This window comes from Sciurus carolinensis, chromosome 8 (genome assembly GCF_902686445.1).
Source record: "Sciurus carolinensis chromosome 8, mSciCar1.2, whole genome shotgun sequence".
Classification (NCBI taxonomy): Eukaryota; Metazoa; Chordata; class Mammalia; order Rodentia; family Sciuridae; genus Sciurus; species Sciurus carolinensis.
The window spans coordinates 64,126,944-64,145,501 of record NC_062220.1 but is presented as its reverse complement, the minus strand read 5'-3'; the positions used below and the strand labels follow the sequence as shown (position 1 = coordinate 64,145,501).

General features: G+C 38.8%; 1 protein-coding gene across 1 annotated transcript in view; it reads left to right on the top strand.

Moving 5' to 3' along the window:
- The window catches only part of Fbxl13 (F-box and leucine rich repeat protein 13), a 227,398-nt gene that overhangs the window by 140,447 nt on the left and 68,393 nt on the right, over positions 1 to 18,558 (top strand). The gene's annotated exons all lie outside the window — the stretch shown is intronic.

The window sequence follows — 18,558 nt, the reverse complement described above, 5'->3', positions numbered from 1 at the left end:
TTAGGATAATTCCTCCCTTTGCTGATATGCTTCTTTGTTTTTTATCTCTTCCTCATGAAATATTTTGCTGAGAATGTTCTGTAATGCTGGCTTTCTTTTTGTAAATTCTTTTAGCTTTTGTTTATCATGGAATGGTTTTATTTCATCGTCAAATTTGAAGGTAAGTTTTGCTGGGTATAGGATTCTTGGTTGGCATCCATTTTCTTTCAGAGCTTGAAAAATGTTGTTCCAGGCCCTTCTAGCTTTTAGGGTCTGGATTGAAAAATCTGCTGATATCCGTATTGGTTTCCCCTGAATGTCATTTGGTTCTTTTCTCTCACAGCCTTTAAAATTCTGTCTTTATTTTGTATGTTAGGTATTTTCATTATAATGTGCCTTGGTGTGGTTCTGTTGTAATTTTGTGTATTTGGAGTCCTATAAGCCTCTTGGACTTGATTTTCCATTTCATTCTTCAGATTTGGGAAATTTTCTGATATTATTTCATTGAATAGATTATTCATTCCTTTGGTTTGTTTCTCTAAGCCTTCCTCAATCCCAATAATTCTCAAATTTGGCCTTTTCATGATATCCCATAGTTCTTGCAGATTCTGTTCATGATTTCTTACCATCTTCTCTGTTTGTTCAACTTTGCTTTCGAGATTAAATATTTTGTCTTCAATATCTGAAGTTCTGTCTTCCAGGTGTTCTATCCTATTGGTTATGCTTTCTATGGAGTTCTTAATTTGGTTTATTGTTTCCTTCATTTCAAGGGTTTCTGTTTGGTTTTTTTTCAATATCTCTAACTCTTTATTGAAATGATCTTTTGCTTCCTGTATTTGCTCTTTTAACTGTCAATTGGTGCTATCATTCAATGCCTGCATTTGCTCTTTCATCTCATCATTCAATGCCTGCATTTGCTCTTTCATCTCATTATTCAATGCCTGCATTTGCTCTTTCATCTCATTGTTTGCTTCCCTAATCATTTTAATTATGTACATTCTGAACTCCCTTTCTGTCATGTCTTCTGCCATGCTGTCGTTGGATTTTATTGATGTAACATCTAGATTTGTTTGGGGCATTTTCTTACCTTGTTTTCTCATATTGTTCAGGAATCAGTGGGTCATTAAGATATTGCAGATTTCCTCTATCGACTTATAATGTCCCTGAAGATTGCTAGTATATCCCCTCTTATCCTTCAGTAGCCTGAAGTCTTGGAGGAAGTTGATAATGCGGAGCTCCGCGAAGAAGCTGCCTCTCTAGGGGTGGTGACCCTCAGGTGGGTATATTCCCTGCTAGTGGGCAGAGGTGCCTCCACTTGTTGACCAATGGTCATCCAATGGGGAACTAGGCTGTGGGCTGAGGCAAGTCCTGTTTGTGCCTGTGTCTCTGGTTTTACCGTCCCTGTGGGAAAACCTCACCCGGCAGGGAAGACTCACTCGGTGGGGACGTCTTGCTGATCAGTTCCCCTCCTAGAGGTTCCCCTCAATCTACAACTACCACCTGGGCTGGGCTGTCTTCCTCTGCAACGTTCCCAGGGGCCCAGACCTACCTCCTGGGCCTGGGAGCCTCACCCTTTGCAGGCGAGTCTCCTTAGGCTGCCTCTCCCAGATAATCTGCCCGCAGCCCTGGAAACTTCGCTCCGCCCCTAGGCGTGTCTCTGTGCGACTCTTCCAGCAAGAAGCCACCTAGCTCCTGGGACCCTGCTCTGCACCTAATCGCCTGGCTATGCGGCCCCTCCTCTGAGCCGCCACCTGGAGCCCCGTACAATAGCTCCGATACCCAGAGACCCGCCACACACCTCCTCCTCCGGACAGTGGCCAGGTTTCCGACGCAGTCACTAGGAGCCCAAGCAATTCACTTCGCATCTCCTCCTCCCGCCAATCGCCCGTAGCCCTAGGCAGTCACTCCAAGTCCAAGTGACCTGCCCTGTTCCTCCTCCTCCTCCTCAGGGTAGCCCCCCAGGTGTTCAGGAGCGGTGGCTCCGAGACCAAGTGACCCACCACGCTCCTCCAGGCAGGCCACCGGTGTTCAAGAGCGCTCGTTCTGAGTTCAAACAGCTCGACACGCAGCTACTTCTCTGGCAACCGCCTGTGGCTCTGATGCAGTCACTCCTAGACCAAGCGACCCGCCATGCTCCTCCTCTTCCTCCGGGCAACCTCTCGGTGTTCAGGAGCGGTCGTTCTGAGTTCAAACAGCTCGCCACACAGCTCCTCCTCAGGCAGGCGCCCAGAGCCCCAGTGGTTGCTCCGAGTCCAAGCGCTGTGCTGAGCCGCCTCCTCTACGATGATCCCAGTTGTCTGTGTTTACCGCTCCAGTGGGGGGAGGGGTGTCTCACCGAGCAACTCTACTTCACAGAGTTCCCTGCGTTCCGGGGCTACCGCCCCATCCGGGTCGTCTCCCCAATGGGAGAGACTCACCCAGCGACTTTGAGTTGGTCCCAAGTCTCTCACTATCTCCTCTTTTGAATCCTGCGTCCTGGAGCAACGTGAAATGCAGCCGCCCCCTAGTCCGCCATCTTGAAACTCCTGCATGGTAGGTTTTTTCCTATCCTTTCACCTTTAGTCTGTGGTTGTCTTTTTCTATGAGATGAGTCTCTTGCAGGCAGCATATTGTTGGGTTTTTCTTTTTAATCCATTCTGCCAGCCTATGTCTTTTGATTGATGAGTTTAGACCATTAACATTCAGGGTTATTATTGAGATATGATTTGTAGTCCCAGTCATTTGGGCTTATTTTTGATTTTTAAGTTGGCTTGGTTTCTCCTTTGACTGTTTTTTCTCTAAGGTAGTTCCTCCCTTTGCTGACCTACATTGTTGTTTTTCATTTCCTCCTCATGTAATAATTTGTTGAGAACATTCTGTAGTGTAGGCTTTCTATTTGTAAATTCTTTTAACTTTTGTTTATCATGGAAGGATTTTATTTCATCTTCAAATCTGAAGGTTAGTTTTGCTGGGTATAGGATTCTTGGTTGGCAACCGTGTTCTTTCAGAGCGTGAAATATATTGTTCCAGGCCCTTCTAGCTTTTAGAGTCTGGGTTGAGAAGTCAGCTGCTATCCGTATTGGTCTCCCCCTATATGTAATCTGATGCTTTTCTCTCGTGGCCTTGAAAATCCTATCTTTATTTTGAATATTAGGCATTTTCATTATAATGTGCTTTGGTGTGGATCTGTTGTGATTTTGTGCATTTGGTGTTCTGTAAGCCTCTTGTATTTGATTTTCCATTTCATTCTTCAGGTTTGGGAAATTTTCTGGTATTATTTTATTTAATAGGTTCATTCCTTTGGTTTGTATCTCTTGCCTTCCTCAATCCCAATAATTCTTAAATTTGGTCTTTTCATGATGTCCCATAGTTCTTGGAGATTCTGTTCATGATTTCTTACCATCTTCTCTGTTTGGGCAACTTTATTTTCAAGATTAAATATTTTGTCTTCATGGTCTGAAGTTCTGTCTTCCAAGTGGTCTAGTCTTTTGGTGATGCTTTCCATTGAGTTTTTTATTTGGTTTATTGTTTCCTTCATTTCAAGGATTTCCTTTTTTTTTTTTTTTTTTGAGAATCTCTATCTCTTTGTTGAAATGACCTTTTGCTTCCTGCAGTTGCTCTTTCAACTGCTTATTGGTATTATCATTCATTGCCTGCATTTGCTCTCTTATCTCATCCTTTGCTTCACGAATCATCTTAATCATGTATAATCTGAAGTCCTTTTCTGACATTTCTTCTAACATACTGTCATTGAATTCTATTAATATAGAATCTAGATTTGTTTGGATCATTTTCTTCCCTTGATTTTTCATGTTGTTCATGTATCTTCCCCTCTAACAGTGCAGATTTGGGGTATTGCAGATTTCCCCTATAGGCTTATAGTGGCCCTATAGGTTTCCAAAACCTTTTCTTTAAGGGGAGATCAATATTAGCAGTGCCCAGTTCAGACCCTACGTAATCCTAGACCAAATAGCCCCTATGAGGACAATAACAAAATTGTCATAATAAACAGAATGAGTTCAAATATTATCGTCAGTATAACAAACAGATTTGCAATAAGGTCTGCAGTTTCTAATGGAGGACAAAGAGGATGCAGAGGGATGTAGGATGTAGCTGTTAATGGAATAAGAAAAGAATATACAGAAGTTCTAGATAATAGAAAGGGTGAGAGTGTAATCAAAAGAAATTGGATGTTAGCATGCAAAAAGAGAGAAAGAGACTCTGAGGGAACAGATAAACAAAAGGAAAAGAGAACCAAAAAAAGTAAAGAAATAAAATCTTAAAATTGTTCAATAAGGAGAAGAAAGAAAATCTACACTATAACAGTCATATAGTATTCAAACCTCCCAGTCTTCAGTAGCCTGATGCATGAGAGGTACCTGACAATGAGCTTCAAGCCTCCAGCAGGCGTCTCAGGATGGGATTTGCGCCACCTAAAATTTGGAGCCTACAGCTTCCAGGATTATCCAAGATGGCTGCTCTGGCTTCAAAATGTGTTGGCAAATGGGGAGCTGCAGCTCAGGGTGTGGCTGTGGTCAGCAGGAGGTCCTGGAGGCGGGGTGCAGTTGGTCAGGCAGGGGTCCTGGAGGTCAGGAGTGTTTGGTGTTGTTGCGGGATCCTGGAGGCCAGGTTCAGTCAGTCAGTCTGGGGTCCCGGTGATAGGACGCAGTCAGTTGGTCTGGGGGTCCTGATAGCAGGGAGCAGTCAGTTGATGTGAGGGCCCGGAGGCAGAGAGTGATCAGTTGGGCTGAAGGATCCTGGAGATGGGCTCAATCAGTCTGGCCAGGGGTCCTATGGGGCTTGGCTGTTGTCTCAAAATGGCGGCAGCCACGTGTAACCAAACCTGCAGGTACTGTGACAGAGAACTTCCAGGCAAGAGCAGGCAGCTGGCACTCCACTGGCGGTCTGCAGTCAGTCTGCTGGCAGCTGTCAGACGATGGGGAGGTGAACCTAGGGTGGTGGGTGATGGGGAGGTGAAAGGCAGGCAATGGACAGGCAAGAGGCAGGAAAATGGCAGATGATAGGCACCTGACAGTGAGCAATCTGCACTCAAAAAAGGTGTCGATATGCTGGCAGACTGCAGGGATCACAGTAGACAAATGGGGTAAACAGCAGGGGATCAATAAGCAGCAAAAATTGCCTCACCAAGGAACAGATATCCTCTGCCTGAAACCAGAGTTATGGGCGACAAGGAACGCAACCTCCCTCTAGTCTGCCATCTTGGATCTTCTTTAATGAATTTTTTTAGTAAGTTTTGCCATACTAAGTTTTGCAAAAATATAACATATATACAGAAAAGTACACAAAGTACTGTGAACATTCCTGTACATGTTTTTTGGTGAATATAGCACATATTTTTGCTGGGGATATACAGAGACGTCAAATGAGTGAATGGTACATGTATGCTTAGCCTTAGTTGATATTGTTAGTTTTCCAAAGTGGTTATACCAATCCTAGTGACATTTTCATGACTTAGAAAATAATAGAGATATGGTTTCTGCAGGAAAGCTGATGCTGCAGCTCCCCATGTTTACTCCCCTTATTTACTCATGTCATTTATTTTCACAGTAACACTATTCTTAAAGGATTTTATAAGAGGGGTAGGAGAACAATTTTCAAACCTGGAGTGGGTCTCTGCTAAACACTCTTTCCTTCTCAAAAATTAGCAATACGTATTTATTCATCTTAAATTCTCTTCCACAGTAAGTAGGTTTCATTAAATTTCCCTTTTCAAATTTTCTTATCAGACTGTCAGAGCCCAGTAAGGAGCTCCTACTGATGACTATTTTCAGTAAAAGAAATTGAGAAGTTTAAAATTTTTGTGTTTCACTGTGCATAGTGACACAAGCCTGGAATCCCAGTGACCCTGAGGTTGAGGCAGGAAGATTGCAAGTTTGAAACCAGCCTCAACAACTTAGCAAGACCCTGAACAACTCAGTGTGTCTAAATAAAAAATAGAAAGGACTGGAGAGGTACTCAGTGGTAAAGTATGCCTGGGTTAAATCCCTAGTACCATAAATGATAAATAAAATACAATAAAAATGTTGTGATTTTTCTGCAGTGTTGCAGTGGAGAAAAAAATACTCAAGAGAAGTGTAGGTAGGCATTTCTATTTTATTTCATATTGGATTTATTTTGTTCATTTTGGAATTTAGGTACAAGAGCAGATTTGCTTGTACTTCTCAGTTCAGGCAACTTTCTTCATCTGTCTGTGCAGGGTGCTACTATTGTTTTATTTATTCCCTTCTTCCCCACCCCCCACCCAAGCCACTCCTCTAATCTGTTTTATGTATTTCCTCAAATCTATGTGTATTCTAATACTCTTATATTGTGGTTCTCTGTCTTAGCATTTTAAGTCTCATAAATTATGTTGTGCTATGTATCTTGTTTCTTACTTCTGACAATATTATTGAAAGTACTTGATTAAGTCACCTCCTCTTCTTTCCAGCCTCAAAATCATAACCCCAAGGTTGAGTCCTTTTCAGGCTTACATCTACTTCTTTGAGGATCTCATCCTGTCTTCTGACTTTTTATCACCTACAAAAATAAGCATATACATATGTGTGCGTGTATACACATATACACACACATGCACATATAAAATCATATACATACATATACATCTATATACTTATATACATATTTATGCTCACATGCATATCTATACACATATTTGTATATAATATATGTATATTTATATATATATAGAAGTTTATTATATAACTATAAAATCTCATATATATGAAATATATCTCCAACCCAGACTTCTTTCTCAAATTTTGGACTCATACCTTTAAAAAAATTGGCCTAAAAAATAATCCCTTGCTCCACCACAGCCTTTCTCATTTTAGTTACTGAAAGCTGCATCTTTATAATTGCTTAGGCCAAAAATATTGGTGTCATTTGTTATATATTGAATTGTGTGTCCCTCCCCCCAAAGTTATATGTTGATATCCTAGCCACCAATACTTCAAACACATGTCACTGCAGATATAATTAGTAAGATGAAGTCATTAAGTGTGTGCCCTAATCCAATATGATTAGGTGTCCTTATAAAAAAAAGAAAATTTCAACAGGGACTCAAGCATACAGTGAGAACACTGTGAACAGAAGACAGTTCCCAAGAAGGAGAGAGGCCTAGGAACAAACTCTTTCCTCAGAGCTCTCAGAAGGAGTCAAATCTGTGGACACCTAGAACTCAAATCTCAAGCCTCCAAAACTATGAGAGAATGAATTTCTGTTGTTTAAACCCTCAAGTTTGTTATTTTGTTATAGGAGACCCAAGATGTCAAACTAAGACATCAGCCTTCACTCACTCCCCCAACTCCCAGTTCCCTTCCTTCCACATCCATTGTGTTAGAAAGTCCAGTTAACTCTTTCAGCAGAATCTGACCACCCCTCAGCATCTCCACAGCCACCACTCCAGTCCAGGTGTCCACCATCTCCTGGTTACTGTGGGGTCCTCTTAGCTGGTCACCCTGCTTTCACCCCTGCCCTGTACAAGTGTGCTCTCATCACCATATGTGGAGTTATCATTTTGAAACCCAAGTTAATGTCCTTCCTCTGCTCAAATACCTGGCAAGGCTTCCTGTTGACTCAATAAAAGAAAAGCCTTAGAAGGACCTGGAAGGACCCATGTAATCTGCCCTGTCCTCCAGTTGCCTCTCTGACATCATTCCTCTGACTCTCCCTCTTGCCAATTTTGTTCCGGCCACATTGGCTGTCTTTCTGTTCTTAAAAAAAAAAAAAAAAGAGCAAGCTCCCACCTTAGGGGTTTTACACTGGTTATTGTCCCTGCATGAAATGTTCTTTCTGCAGATATCTGTATGGTTAACTTTCTCTAAGTCTTTCCTCAACTGTTCCCATGAATGACTGAATAAATGGATAAAAAGGCACAGCTAAAATGCTCCAAAGAGATCCACATTAGTTCATTTTAGAGCTTTCTAAAATAAGTTCATATTTCTCTCAAAATCCCAAAATGGAAAATGTGAATAGAATTAAGAGTTTTATTGGAGAGGACAAAGCTATTCTATTGTACATGAGAAAGTACCAGTTGGGAGGGCAGTGATTCCTGGTTCTTGTTCCCCACTAACATCTGCTCTGTTTTTGTAACTCCAAGGAGTCTTCTGTTGACATTAACTTGGGGTAGCTACTTTCCCTGCAGATTCATGTAACTTCAACTGTGCATAACAGAGGGTATGGCACAGTGCAGGAAGCTGGGTGTGGATAACCACAGACATGTTGGGAAGGATGGCTGTGTCCAAGCCAAGCTCAGACTGAAACCCAAATGCTCAGAATGCTACAATGCTGAACATGGAATTGGAGAAGGAGCCAGATGAAGAGTAGGGAATTTGGACCAACGTTCAGATTTGCATGTGCAGCTTCTGAATAATTAAAGGGACAATCAGAGGGCTTTCTGTAGGATATCTGCTTCTGAGCCCCCCTTTTTCTTCATTTCCAGCCTAATTGTTTCACTAGGTTCTTTTGCCCTAGACATCTCCATACCATCCCTCTCTCCTATTCACCAGGCTAACTTGAACTTACCCTTTGAGACTCTGCTCAGTCATAACCTTCTCTAGGAAGCCCTTCCTCAACCCTCCCATATGGATTATGACCTGTGCATCCTTTGATTATTGGACCTTTCATAAGCAGTTTCTATGTATTCCGTGATCTGCTGCCCTCCCCAGTGTGAGTGTCTTGCTGGCAGGAATGATACCTTGTTTATCTACATATCTGTATCCTTAGGATATAATACTAATCATGACATGGTAGCACTGTGATCAGTGTTTGATGAATCACTTAGTGAATGAGGTTTCAGAGAATTTCAGGGCATGGCTAGCTAGGTGCTTCATATGGAAGTGTGGGGGGCCTGTGTGGTAGCTGGGGAGTTGACCACCTATTCTGGAGCAAGGTGTGATGATTTCTTCTTGTAAAGGAGTGAGTGTGACATTTCTTCAAACTTGAGGAAGCAAAAAGCCTAGGAAACTATGGAATAAAAAGTCCAAGTATTTTTCATCAATTATATTTCCGTTGCTACACACAAATAAATAAAAATGAATACAGACTGCATCCCAGAAATGTTCAAGTGATTGTAATACTCAGAGTAATGGTTTATCAGTAACACTGTTAAATCTCTCTGGGACCCATGAAACTTAAAGGAAGACTGTGCACACTGAAAGATTCCAAGGTCATTTCAGTTCTTCCAAGGCTACATGAATTCCAGTCTTCCCTTTCATAGAGACAGAACTCATGGAAGGTCTTATTTGTTCACCCCTGGGGTTTGTGGTAGAGGTGGGAGAAAGCCACACAGCCATGTCCAGGGACAAGTATACTAGCCAAATTGAACAGAGATCACATAAGCAAAGCTAAACTAGGAAGGGATTTCCCTTTCTTTCTCTCTCTCTGTCCCTCCTCTCTTTCTCCTTCCTCCTCTCCCTTTTTCTTTCTTTTGATGCATCAGAAGGCAGTGGGATGGTGAAAGGACCCCAAACTGAATTTGGGAGACCTGGAATCTGGTCATCCTACTATGACCCTAACCAGTTGTGTGACCTTGGGCATTTACTTGTTTTTTTTTTTTTTTTCCTGCCTCAGTTCCCTCATCTGCAGCATTGCTAGGCTGGGCTAGATGATCTCTGAGCCTTTTTTTCAACTTTAGGATTTTGGTTTCTATGTGGTGACCAACCAAGGTAATCACAGAGGGAGCAAGATTGGGAGAAAAGAAAGGCTGAATTTGAAGTTCTTGTGATACATCTGGGTGTAAATAACAAGAATTACTTGAAAGTAGAAGTCTGGTTCTTGGAATGGAGCTGGGTGTAGAACTATAAATTTGGGAGTTTATCAACAAGGGTTAATTCATGGAACAAAAAAAGTTTTCTAATCAGCTAAACTAATTGCGAATGAGCAGATTATATATCAAAATGAATTGGTAACTTAAATTCAAAGTCATAATGTACTTATATTTGACTGATTTCATTTTCCTACATTCTAGAGAATAATAAAGGGCAGAATATTAATATTTGCTGAATCCGTAGTGTAAATACTCTCATCATGGCCTATTTGAAGTCACCAACTGAAGTCACTGAATGGGGAGTTGGGGGGAGCTGTGCAGAAGCACACCATTATATAATATTTTCATCATGGAGATACAATAGCCATAAATATCCTCAAGAACATAGATAATGGTAAAGTGGCAAAATAATTAAGAAGTGATGAGTTTGAGTATGCATTACCATTGTTTTTAATACAACTTACCTAATTTCAAGTTTATATGATTTAATTTTTTAAATGGCTGTGTTTCACAGCCATTTATGGAGTTCCTGAAAATTAAACAATCAAAAAAATTTAACACTTAAATTTAGCCTTTATTCACAAGTGGTGTGAGCTGGTTCACACAGCATTGAAACTGATGCTAAAATAGGGGAGTAACTTGCCTAAGATCACACAGAAAATGTCTAGCCAAGGTTAGAACTTCCATTCATCTAATACTGGAGACCAGACTCTTAACCACTATTCTATCATTTGTTTAACTGTAAAGTGCTATATTGCATATCATGAAAAAAATTATTCATTTTGGATTTGAAAAATACTGTGTGATCTTAAGTATCATTTAATAAGGAGTTCTAGTGGAAAATCAGTCGGAAAAACCACAGTGCCATATCTGCTGTTTTGGCTCAGTTCTTGTACCTCATTTTCCCTGTAAAAGGGATGCTTTAACATAGTCCTTTCTGAACCACACTTCAACTTGTGTTGAAAAAATTTGTAGCATTTAAAACTTTTTTATCTATCTTGTGTAAATTTAAATAGTTTTTATAATTATTAGTTTGAATATAACTATGCTGAATCTCACCATCATGTGTATCTGTAAAACACTAATTTGAAAAAAACTGTAATAGCATATAGAGCAAACTGTATTCCATGCTCTTATGATTATGTCAAAATGAATCTAATATTGTGTGTAACTAAAAAGAACCAATAAAATTCAAGTTAAAAAATAAAAGCAAAGAAACAAACACCTATTGTTTAACATCCCCAGCTTAGTATAATGTCTTTGTAGTCAAGATGTGTAAGGGTTTTTATTATATTAGGTAGCAAAATTGAAACATCTGGCAACAATTTTAGTTCTTGAAGAATCAGATGACAAAACGATGAGTCTCAGAGGAGTAAGATCATGTTTCCCACTCCTAAAGAAAAGGTTTGAAAATTTTTTTCATGTTTTCTGAAAACCATACTTACTTAAATTTCTTCTGTGTTCCCTATCTTGGGAAGTGACTTACACACAGAATTTCATGAACTGTTCTCAAAACTCTATTTTGGTCTTGGACCTGGCAAAGCATGTGGTAGCTGTAAACCACCATCCAGCCTGTTACTCTAGACAAACCAAGTAGCTCTGTGGATCATTGTGTTGCAGTAGGATATATGATGGTTGTGATTCAATTTTGAAAGAAATGAAGCTGAATTATAATACAGGAGAAGCTGTGAGCCATTTGACCACTGGCTGAGGAAGAGAACAAGATAGTGTGTCCTAGACAAGAATGACAAAAGTTCAGGATGGGCCAGCCTGCTTCTGGCAGATTGCAGTTATGAGTCATTGTGCTGTGAATACACACAAGATTTGGCCAGCACACTCGCCTTCCTGGCATCTACAGGCTTCACTCATGTTGTGTTCTAGTTCCTCACTCACATCAGAAAATGAAATGTTTGATTGTCTGATGTTTTTAGATAAATATGGCAGTTTTAACAATGGGTTGTGTTGACCACCACTCCCTTCAGAACTACTAATTCTAATTTACATTCTATAAACAGTTCGTTCAACAACTACTTGGTTTATTTGCAAACCATTGTCATAGCATTCTCTGCATCAGGCACTGTGTTTACTCTACGATGCTCTCCATGTTCCTCCACAGGGATACTGAACATGTGCATAGATGACCCTCATACTATCATATCATCCTACCTGAGTTGTGAGGGAGGGCTACCTAGGAGAAAGACATTAGTGAACAGATAGAAATTTAGACTGTAGAGATAAGAGCAGTGAGGAGAAATATATAGACCTGGAAACTATAGGATTGTTCAAAGAGAGTTGGCAGGACCTCAAAAGGACCATGACCAGGACTTCTAATATTTGAGAGCCTATCAAGCCCTCTTTAGCACAGACAGTATGGGAAGTATTGCTGTTGAAGATGCTTGTGGTGCACTTGAATGCAATAAAACAGAATGTTCCATAGTGTTTTGGAGGAAAGTTTTTCTTTTCTTTCCAGTAATTCATTCTATTTGCTAAGCCAGGCTCCTTCAAAGTCACTGAGAGGTCATGAAGGATATATGGATATGACTAAAGTCATTACATTACCCATTAGTCATTGGATACAGTGCTTTTAGAATGAGAGAAACAGCTGGAAATGGTACAGGAACACAGCTTGGGCCATGTCTACCTAAGATGGATATTTCTTGCTGTCACAGAGGGTCTGGTCCAGCATATATATCTTTTCTGTGTTGCCAAACTGACTGATTCAGAGACATTGTTTGTAAAACAGGAGTGAAAAGCAGAAGGTTGGTGAAATGTTATCATCCATGTGGCAAATCCTTTCCTCCTTCTTGCCACCTTGGAGTGGCAAAGAGATGTGAGCTGATCCTTGGTGCTCAGTAATTTGGTCTTCATTTCATGGGGTTCACACAAAACTAATTTCCTTCACAGACAATTGTCTTGTTGTGCTGATGGTTGAGACCCACTCAGAAGCTGCTGGAGGGAACTTTCCTGGAATCACCAAATCTCTTATACCCCTATTAGGAGTACTAGCTGTCTGGTTGGCCTGGAGATTGGAACACCACTGGTAAAGACAGTTTCTCCCACTTCCAACCAGTGAGATCTTAACCAGAAAAGAGCAGGGTGGCAGGGCTCCAGTAGGTGTCAAAATGGAAGCCACAGTCACTTCTCAGCTAAACAAAGAGATCAAATCCCAGGTATGTAAGAAAGAATCCTACACAGAAGATCACAGATATCAACTGGGATGAGGCTTGGAATTTTAAAGTGGTAAAATATTTTGCTTTTTTCCTTTAAAGAGAAAATTTTAATTTCAGATTTTATCCTCATTATTTCAGTGAAGAGAAAGCACAACTAATTGCTTGACTGAAAAGATTCTGGCAGGAATATTTGAGTCATAAAATATTAGCCAAACATCTTTTTGGATATTCTAATATAAACTTTGTGGGAAACTAAGCACTTCATGCCAGGACAAAGCTAAAAGTCTCTTCTCAGAGGTTTCTTTTCTAGAAACTAATCTTATTGGTTGATAGCATCAAGTTTTTGGCTGCAATGCAAGGAATCACCCAGCTGTGGCTGCTTGTTGCTATCATTTTTTCCTCTTATTCAGGAAATCTTGTCATGAATATGTTTCCAAGACATTGAGAGGGAAAAGCTTGTTTGTTTTGTGGAAGCCATTATTTCACATACCAGTGCAAAGGGAATGGACTGGGGTCTGAGATAAAGTGGTAGAACTCACAAGTGTTGTCAAAAGCAACATTTCTCATGGAGTCATGTGTCATAATGGGAAGAGGTAATCTCTGCCTTGGCTCTGCCATTGCTGTGTGATTCAAGACATTTTATTCATGCATTCAGCATTTATGTTACCCCCTCTGTGTCAGACACTCTGTTTAGCAGTGGGAACACACTGTGAGGAATAAAGAATCTGTTCCCAAATCACACAACTTCTTTGAATACTATTTCTTTGTATTTGTAGTGCACCACAATGAATTATCAAGGTCCTCTACCCCTGGTTCTTGATTTTTGACTTCTCTGTGGGAGCAGATTGTGCCCAGAAGAACAATAACAGGAAAAGTGATATCTGATATTCCATGGACAGATATTGTACTGACTAACCACTTTTGTGTACGTTGCCTACTTTGTTTTCTCAAGAATCTCTTAAAAACAGATATTATATCTGTTTTACAAACATGAAACTAAGAGTTGGAGTAGTTGAGTTGACTTTGTTACAAATGAGAAAGAGGCAGAGTGAGACTCCAGCTCAGCTCTGCTGACTTCAAATCCGACATTCTTCTCTCCTCTTCTGCTCTCCATGTTTTTACGTGTTCATTCACGTAAGTACTGTGGGAGTACTTACGGAAAATTTACTCAAGAATTCATGGTAACACAATATAAAAAAATCCCTCATTCTTGCTTTATGAAGTCTTTCATTAGCTTTACCTGTATCCTTACTACTAAACTTCTCTTAATCATATAAGAGTGTTTTTGCCATTTCATCCAAGGCCAGTACTCCTATGGCTTTTCCTCTGCTTGTGCTTTACTTTCCACTTGGAATCATTTTCAGTCTTTCTTATGCCTAGTTGTGCATACTACTCTGGAGACTGAGGCAAAAGAATCACAAGTTCCAGGACAGTATAGACAATTTAGTGAACCCAGTCTTAAAAAGAAGAAAAAAAAAATCTTGCCTATATTCAAATTTTACATTCTTTCTCAGACTTCATTTTATTCCTCAATGTAATTCATTCATCACCTAATAGTTGTCCAACACAATAAGAATTTTTAAAAATAATGTCTGATCCTCTCCTGGGGGAAAATAAGATGCACAGATTATAGGACACAGTTTTGGGCCATTTATTCTGGGTGTTTCCCTACAAAGAGAGGTGTGTGGTAGTGCATTATGCAAAAATTGCCCAAGGGCTTCTTCATGCTACCCTTTCCAAAAGATGCTTTTTTCTGTTACTTTTTCTGGTTGTACCTGGTTGTTGTAGAAAGTTTAAAAAGCAAAACTTACCACTCTTCAGAAATAATCACTATTAACATTTTGGTGTACTGCATTTCCCTCTGTGATGTTTAATTTTTTGTGTGCCAATTTGTCTAGTCTAATTGTGTCCAGTTATTTAGTCAAACACCAGTATAGAAGCTTCTGTAAAGTTTTCATTTTTTTTAGTTTGATAAACATTTCAATTAGACCTTGAGTAAAATAGACTAAGCTCCATAATGTGGGTAGAAGTCTATTCCTTACAAGTAAAGACTCAATTTTCCCCAAGAGCAAGTAATACTCTGCTAAGACAGTAACATAGAAACCTATCTGAGTTTTCCAGTCTGCAAATTTTGGATTCACTCCTACAACATTAGCTCCTTCCTGAATTTCTAGCCTCCTGGCCTGTTCCACAGATTCTAGGCTTTCTAGCACTCACAATCATATAAACTGATTCCTTAAAATCTCTCCCTATATCTATCTGTCCACATATTACTTTGTTGGTTCTCTTTCTCTGAAGACCCTGACTAATATATCTTCTTTCTACTTACTTATTTCCTTTGGATTAGTACTTCTCAAACTGTAATGTGCATATTAATTGCATGGGGATCCCGTTCAAGTGCAATTTCCAAGTCAGTAGGTGGTGGGCTGCAATTGTGCATTTCTAATGAACTCAAAGATAATGCTGATACTGTGTTCTGTGGATCACATTTTGAGTAGCAAGACTTTAATCAACTTTTTTTTAAACTAGTCATGATCTCAGTTATTCTATTAAAACATTATTTGTATTAACTGTATTACACTCTATCAGAAGAATTTCTATACTTCAGTTAACCCAATTCTAATTTCTATAATTTTAGTTTGGTGTCAATTTTTCACCATTATGTATTTCTGTGATAAATACAATCATGGGCTGCATAATGTTTTGGTTAACCATGGACTGGGTATAAGACAGCTGTCCCATAGTGATGTTATAGCAATCTTATTTTATGTCAGAACACACTGTGATATTCATACAGTGATAAAATCATCTAAATGATACATGCCTCAGGATGTATCCATATCTTTAAGGCATGCATGACTGTTTTCTTGTACATAAATCTTAGGGTGAAACTATTTCCTTAGGATAATTTTGTCAAAGATGAATTCTTAGGCCAGAATAGGATAAAATTTTCAGGTTTTAGAAACATAATTTCCAAAAGATTCTTTAAAAAAATTGTCTAAAATATACTCATACCCAAAAGCCTGAGTGCAGCTTCTCCAACTCAAGTCTACATGCTTTTCTCTGGTTTCAAGAACTTCCCTGGTCTTGTGACTGTGTGCTTATATTGTCCCTGTCTTCTGGGCAATAGAACCTACCATATATTCAGATTTCTCTGAATTCATTTGTACATTCTCCCATATATTCATGTAAAGATATTACTTGATTATCTACTTAGTTGATGATGTAGACACCCTGCTGGGAATTGGGGTAGAAGGGAATTAACTCTAAGTGTATAGTAAGAACCTCTTCTAATCTAAGGCTCAAGGACTCTTCCTGAGGAAGTGACATTTGAGATGAGTTTTAGTTATTCTGAAGATGTGGCCCTCAGTTCCCTAACTTTTGATTAGTCATTTTCAGATAGGTGGAGGCTTTGATGACAGAACCTTGGAAGTAACCTTGTTGAGAGATGATGCACATGAGATCTCCAAGGGTGTCCCAAGAGGTCCTTTGTAGCTGCTGTACCTCAATCTCCCTGCCATGCTCTTGTGAAGATGGCACTTCAGGGGGGGCTCCCCCTTCCATCTGCTCCTGGGTGGAGTTTTGCTTTCTCATTACTAAAACTGGACCCCATCCATCTGATGTTCCAGTCATGTCTATTTGCTACAGGAAAACAAATTATTTTAAGGTAATTTATCATAGGCAAATATTTTGATCTTTTGATTAGTCATAATTTTGAACACTTTCTACCACTTCTGACCATATTAATATAATGATATTTTAAAAGAAATCAGTTCTATAAAGCTATAGTTTTCAATAGAATATAGTATTAGCATATGTATAGACATATCATATGTAGACCAGTGTACAGACATAAGTTCAGATCAATGGGATAAAATTGAGAATCTAGAAATCCATATACTTATGGTCAATTGATTTAAAAATTTTTTTTGTTATAGATGGACACAATACCTTTATTTTATTTATTTATCTTTATGTGGTGCTGAGAATTGAACCCCATACTTTATACATGCTAGGCAAGTGCTCTACCACTGAGCCATAATCCCAGCTCCAAGGTCAATTGATTTTTTACAAGGGTGTCAAGACCATTTGATGGGAAAAAGAGTATTCTCTTCAACTATTGGTGCTTGGGCAACTGTCTGTGTACATGCCAAAAAAAGTATAAGTTGGACCCCTACCACACACCAATAAAGAAATTAAATATAAGAGCTAAAATGATAAAACTCTTAGAAGAACACATTGGGGATAAATCTTCATGACATTGGATTTGGCAGTGAATTCTTAGATATGACATCAGAAGCATGAACAATAAAAGAAAAAAAAGATAAATTAGACTCATCAAAATGAAACTTTTATTCATAAGAGACATTATTTCTTAAAATGAGAAAACAAACTATAGATTGTGGAAAAAAATTCCAAATCATTTATCCAGTAAGGGTATAGTGTCCAGAATATATAAAGAATTTTTACACTTCAATTACAAAAAAGTCCAATTTAGAAATAGACAAAAGACTTAAAAAGACATTTTCCCAAAGAAGCTATACAGATAGCTAACAAATGAAAAGATGCTCAATATTATTAGTCATTATGAATATGTAAATTAAAATGACAATGTTAACCCTTCAAACCCTCTAGAAAATTCTTGAGAAAAAATGGAAAATAACTATTGGCAAAGATGTGTAGAAATTGGAATCTTTCATTTGCAATTGTAGAAATTAGATTGTTGGTAAGGATGTAAAATGATAGAGTCACAGTAGAAAGAATTTTTGTGTTTCCTTTAAAAGTTAACTTAGAATTACAGAATTCAATAATTCTACTCTTAGGTATATACTTCAAAGAATTGGAAATTGGCATTCAAGCAAATAGTTGTGCACACATAGCAAAACTGTCCAAAATATCCAAAATATGGAAACAATTCAAATAGTCATCAATAGACAAATGGATAAACAAAATGTAATATATCCATATGTTAGACTATTAGCAAAAGTAATAAATCCATAAAAAGGAATGAGGTACTGATACATACTCTAGTGTGGTTAAGCCTCAAAACCATTATGATAAGTGAAAGAAGTCAGGTACAAAAGGACACATATTGCATAATACCATTTATATGAAATAGTCACAGATGGTCAATCTATAGAGACAGAATGCAGACCAGTGATGCCAGGGCTGAGAAAAGGGGCACATGTAGGGGGCAACTTCTTACAGTTTCCTTTTGGGTTAATGAAAAATTTTAGGAACTAGATACAGATAGTGGTTGCACAACATTGTAGATAGTTAAATGTTTTAAGTAATAGTTGTTATGTGAATTTTACCTCATCAAAACATTATATAATAAAGGCTGTTGTTGTGGCTCAGTGGTGGAACATTCACCTAGAATGTGCCAGGCACTGGGTTCAATTCTCAGCACTGCATAAAAAAATAAAACAAAGATATTGTGTCCATCTACAGCTAAAAATAAAAAAAAATTTTAAAAAACGTGATATAACAAATAATATATCAAGACTAGATCCTCTCTTCCCCTGTTATATATGCCATATTTTTATGGTTTCAGTTTTAAAACAGCAACTAAATGATGACATACCTTTGGTTATTAATATCTTGGGGTTTTATTAGAGGTCATACTAATAGGTTCTCCTCTGA